This window comes from Salmo salar, chromosome 28 (assembly GCF_965601325.2).
Source record: "Salmo salar chromosome 28, fSalSal1, whole genome shotgun sequence".
In the NCBI taxonomy this organism is placed as follows: domain Eukaryota; kingdom Metazoa; phylum Chordata; class Actinopteri; order Salmoniformes; family Salmonidae; genus Salmo; species Salmo salar.
The window spans coordinates 17,435,001-17,440,807 of record NC_138318.1 but is presented as its reverse complement, the minus strand read 5'-3'; the positions used below and the strand labels follow the sequence as shown (position 1 = coordinate 17,440,807).

General features: G+C 47.7%; 1 protein-coding gene across 2 annotated transcripts in view; it reads left to right on the top strand.

Moving 5' to 3' along the window:
* The first annotated feature begins 2,250 nt into the window (after nucleotides 1-2,250).
* rhbdf1b (rhomboid 5 homolog 1b (Drosophila)) overlaps nucleotides 2,251-5,807 on the top strand; it is a 52,645-nt gene continuing 49,088 nt past the window's right edge. The window contains exon 1 of one of the 2 annotated variants that reach the window (XM_082970495.1): nucleotides 2,251-2,800. The gene's annotated coding sequence lies outside the window, so the exon portion shown is untranslated. The remainder of the gene's footprint in view (nucleotides 2,801-5,807) is intronic. The other variant, XM_014179679.3, reaches the window with a different exon arrangement.

The following is a 5,807-nucleotide window of genomic DNA, read 5'->3' as shown; positions in this document are numbered from 1 at the left end:
TTAAGGATGTCAGGCACTATGTCTCTTCGTGTTCGGTGTGCACCCGGTGTAAGGCTCCTAGGCACCTGCCGCGAGGGAAACTACAGCCCCTCCCTGTTCCACAGCAACCGTGGTCCCACCTGTCGGTGGATTCCCTTACGGATCTCCCGCGTTGTCAGGGGAACACCACGATCCTGGTCGTTGTGGATTGGTTCTCTAAGTCCTGTCTTCTGATCCCTTTGCCCGGTCTTCCTACGGCCCTACAGACCGCGGAGGCCCTGTTTACGCATGTCTTCCGGCACTACGGGGTGCCCGAGGACATCGTCTCTGATCGGGGTCCCCAGTTCACGTCCAGGGAATGGAGGGCGTTTATGGAGAGGCTGGGGGTCTCGGTCAGTTTGACTTCGGGTTTTCCCCCCGAGAGTAATGGGCAGGTGGAACGTATTAACCAGGATGTGGGCAGGTTTCTGCGGTCCTATTGCCAAGACCGGCCAGGGGAGTGGGCGAAGTTTGTGCCATGGGCCGAGATGGCGCAGAACTCTCTGCGTCATTCCTCTACTAACCTGTCGCCCTTCCAGGTGGTATTAGGATACCAGCCGGTCCTGGTGCCTTGGCATCAGAGCCAGACAGAAGCTCCTGCGGTGGTGGAATGGGTTCAGAGCTCGAAGGAGACCTGGAGTGCCGTCCAGGAGTGCCTTAAACGAGCTGTAGGACGGCACAAGGAGAGCGCTGACCGCCGCCGCAGTGAGGACCCCGTGTACAAACCGGGGGACAGAGTCTGGCTCTCGATCCGGAACCTGTCCCTCATCCTGCCCTGCCCTGCCGGAAGCTTGGTCCGCGATTTGTGGGGCCGTTCAAAGTCCTGAGGAGAATAAACGAGGTGTGTTATAGGTTACAACTTCCTTCACATTATCGTATTAACCCCTCGTTTCATGTGTCTCTCCTCAGGCCGGTGGTAGCTGGTCCGCTACAGGACGCTGAGGTGCGGGAGGTCCCTCCGTCCCCCCTGGACATCGGGGGGGCCCCGGCGTACACAGTCCGGTCCATCTTGGACTCCCGACGTCGGGTAGGGGGCCTGCAGTACCTCGTGGACTGGGAGGGGTACGGTCCGGAGGAGAGGTGCTGGGTCCCGGTGGGGGACATTTATGGATCCAGCCCTGTTGCAGAGATTCCACGGCCTCCGCCCAGATCGCCCTGCTCCTCATCCTCCGGGTCGTCCCCGAGGCCGGCGTCGGCATGCTGCGGGAGCCGTGCGTCAGGGGGGGTACTGTCACAACGTCCACAGAAGGTGGCGCTACTCCTCGGGCGGGCGGCGCTCGGCGGTCATTGTCGCCGGCCTACTAGCTGCCACCGATCCATGTTTCATGTGTCTGTTGGTTATGTCTGTTTACTACGCACCTGTTCCTTGTTTGTAATTAGTGGGGGGGTATTTCGTTTGTCCGTTTTTTGTTTGGGATTTGTGCGGGATTGTTTTGTGTTACGTCGATGGTAGTGGGCTGGATTATTTTTCTATGTGTTTGTGTACGTGACTATTTTGATAGGCTTTAGGGTTGCCGGGCTGCGCCCCGTGTATTTTGGAGTTTGGAGCTGTTCTCCCTCCTGTTTGTGGTTTGCACCCTGCCTAGTCGCTGTATTCACTCTGGACTTTATTAAACATATATTCTACGGACCTCTAGTCTCCTGCGCCTGACTCACCCGTTTCCTGCTACCTTGAAATTCGTGACATAGCCACTTTAATAATGCCTCCATATCATGCATTACTCATCTCATATGTATAAACTGTACTCTACACTATTCTACGGTATCTTAGTCACTTTAATTGTGTGTAAATATTGCATCACCCATCTCATATGTATATACTGTATTCTATACTATGGCACTGTATCTTAGTCCAATGATGCTCTGACATATATGTATTTATTCTTAATCCATTCCTTACATAGATTTATGTGTATTTTGGGTATATGTTGTGAAACTGTTAGATATTACTGCACTGTTGGAGCTAGAAGCACAAGCATTTCGCTACACCCGCAATAACATCTACTTAACACGTGTATGTGAGCAATACATTTGATTTGATTTTAGATTTTTTGATTTGACAGAAATAGTAAACCAGATATAAAGGAGGACCGTTAGACAGAACAGAAAACCTATGGACACCCAGCCCGCAGGCTCTGTAGGAGGGAGAAGAGAGCCCACCTGGATAGGGTTTTGCCAGGAGGGGTTCTGTGGTGTTATTCTTGGCTTCACTGGTTAGAATATCTAGTATCTGGAGGTATCCATGGCCCATCAGAAGTGAGGGGCTGCAATGAGTTTTTAAAGGATAAGGACAAATATAACATGCTCTCACGACTACATTAACCACATATGGCTGGCTCTCTATGGTAGAACGGTGTATTCTATTTCATACTCACGCGTAAAGAAGACGCACGCGCGCCTGCTATAGCGCGGGCACACCGTTTGGCGGTGACGTTTGACAACTCTCGGTTTCTCTCCAGCACAGCACATTCAACCTCGCGTGTCCGTTGCCGGTTCCCGGGAGTGAAACTGTACCGACGGACTGAAATTCCCCGCGGAATTAGCAGAGCCGACTCGTGAGAGCCAGCGGTGGGAGAGTGTCTCTGTTAAAGCAACGAAGAGGACACAGTTTGTGAGAGTGACAGAATCCCCCCTTTCGGATGCAGTTTTAAAATAGGTTATATTGTATATGTCAGTTGCATGATTGAGTCATGAAGTGACTTGATTTACACGGTATATTGTTCATCCGAGTCCGACCAACAAGGTGGAGCAAGCTGTTGAGGACCGGAGCATTTTCAGTAAGGTAGGTGTTCTGGCAATTATGAGACTATGCATGCTTTGTTAGGCTACTGTTAAAAAAAGTGCAGAGAATTACAAACTTAACATTTAGAGTTTTCTACTGGAGATGCCAAATCTATGATATGATGCACATTGTGTAGACTATTCGAGGGAAAATAGGATTTGAATAATGAGAGAGGATTGCATTTGGCCTCAAACCAGCACACTTAAATTTTTCAAAACATGATTTCGACTGTACAGCCCACGGTGACAAGCCGATAGTATTGCATCCGTGATGCTGTAGCATACACGCTTAGAAGTAAAGGAAGACCCTTTGGGGGTTGCAAAAATTGCCATACAGGCGGGACCTTTATATTTCAAAAACCCTCTGAAACGGGTCTTTGAGGAACTCCTGTGTAAAGATTTAATTTCACTTATCAGTGCAGTGTTTCAAAATACATTATAAGTAAAAATGTCAAATCAATTTGGTAAAAATTCGAAACAATAAACAATTCAAACAATAAGTAATCAAACCAACTTAAGCTAAACAGATCAAAATAAACAACAGCAAGAAAAAAAACAAATATATTCAGTGAATTAACAGGTATCAATAATCAGTCCATATATTAGTTAGTCAGTCAGTCATGGTTGGTCTGGTGGAGTAGTTGCCGGTGTGTTAGTGTCTTTGTGTTGGGGAGGAGAAGCTGTGGGGGGGGGTCTGGGCTGGCAGTTGCTGGATGGAGGTGGTAGTTGTGGTTGGTCGGTGCTGTGTCCAGGGTTGGTGCTGCTGTTGGGGCTGGGACCAGGAAAACCTGGGTTGGTGTTGGGGCCGGGTTGGAAATTGTGCTGGTACCAGGGCTGGAAACCAGGGGTTGGTGCTGGTTTTGGTGCTGGTTTTGGTGCTGGGACTGGGGACCTGGGAAGAAACAGGAAAAACAGGAATTGGGAATCAAGAACCAGGAACGGGGGCTGGGTTGGCATCTATAGAGGGCAGGAAGGACAACCTGAGGAGCAAGCAGACACACAAGGGAGCCCTAGACTTGCAGGTCAATGGTGGAATTTCCCTGTGAATTTCCCTGTGGCCTGCTCGCTTCGAGTGAAGGTCTGGTGTTTGGTCCCTTCTCCACGCCTCTTCTGGTGGTCTGGTGCTGATGGTACTCCCCTGTCGCCTGCTTTAAGCGTAGGTTTAGAGTTTTGGACCTTCCTCCTCTTCTTGTGTGGTGATGAATGGTTCTGGTCTGGTTCTGTGAGAGGGAACCAGACCAGGGGAGTACCAGCCAAAACCGTTCGGAAGAGTTTGTGCATATATTACAACATTCTGTTAGTTTTGGACTTTGGTAAGTTTTTTTTTCGGTTGTTCGTGCATACATTTTTTTTCTTGAGGCCACACCCCTTCATCTGTGATAGGTCAACAGTAGGGATTTTTCAGTAAAGTCTTTGTTGTCTTTCAACAAGAGACGACTCGTTTTCATGCACATTTCTTCATTGCGAAACACTGCACCAAACATCTTCGTTAGCTGTAAAATGGAGTCACTAAGATCTCCTCTGCAAAAACATCAAAGTTAATGACAAATTTCTTGAGTTATCGTAGATTAATTCGGACTATTTTGAGGAAGTGTATACTGGCTACGGCGTCTCAAAATGGACAAACAGTACAGGTCTTCTGGTCTGGTCTGTTGTTGGTCTGTTGTTTGTCTGGTCTTTTCCGTTTTGACATTTTTGACCAGTTTGGGTCATCGTCTAAGAGCTGGAGCTGTGAGGTGAGGGGGTAAAAATAAGGAATGCTTCACGAATTTGCATGTCATACACCTCTATAAGCCTCATTGAAGCTACAAAACTGTTAGTGTTCAACCTTAGTATGTGATGACAATACAACAAAACAGATGAACTGGAATGACATTTACTCCCACAGGTGGCATAAAAAAATCTATCTGAAAGCCATGACCCCACACCTCCAGTCCAGGGTTCCTCCAGAAACCATTTGCTACATTGAAACATTAAAGGTTCCTCCAAGAACCCCTCAACTTGTCAAAGATGCAAATATGAGGAACTCTAGGCGTTCCTTGAGGTTCTCCAGGGTTCCTCGAGTCACCACTAATTCTAAGAGTGTACAATGTGTAGGCCTATTTGCTTTCTGTTTCAAAGCACATGCATGACATTTCCTCATGCATGACATTTCCTCATGCAACATTGAGACAGGTTTCTGTCTGTCTACTGCCCCATCGCTGTCAAACACACGCACACGCACACGCACGCACGCACACGCACACACACACACACACACACACACACACACACACACACACACACACACACACACACACACACACACACACACACACACACACACACACACACACACACACAGGTCATTGGGGTGGGATCCCCAGACTTGCCTGAGGGAAGTCAACTATGATCTCATGTATTTATTTTGAGTCTTGTGAGGCAGGAAAGGGCAACATGATTTCCATATCCTCTACCTTTACTGTCATTCTCTATTCCTTCTCACTGAATGTCTGATAGGGAGTTTTGGATGTAGGGACCATTGGATTATGATTTGGGAAAGAGCACCAATACTATTACTGATAATCCTCTTTTCTGCAATCTACCATTTCGTAATCTCCATTTTATTACATCATCAATTGAGATTAGATCACACTGTGGCTGACTGAGTTATGAGATAAACAACACAAGACCAAACTAAATCTGCTCATTACACTTCAGACTGTATCATGCCAACTCTACATTCTTAGAAAAAAGTGTTCCAAAAGTATTTTTCGGCTGTCCCCATAGGATAACCCTTTTGGGTTCCAGGTAGAACCCTTTTTTGTTCCATGTAGAACCCTTTACACAGAGGGTTTAACATGGAACCCAAAATGGTTCTACATGGTACCAAAAAAGTTATCCGATGGGGACAGCCGAAGAACCCTTTTAGGTTCTAGATAGCAGCCACTGTGGGAGCCAGTCACCAGGGAAGTTCTGTTCATACTGTAGCCAGGGTCCAGAGCCGAGTGTTGAAATGAAAGAAACAG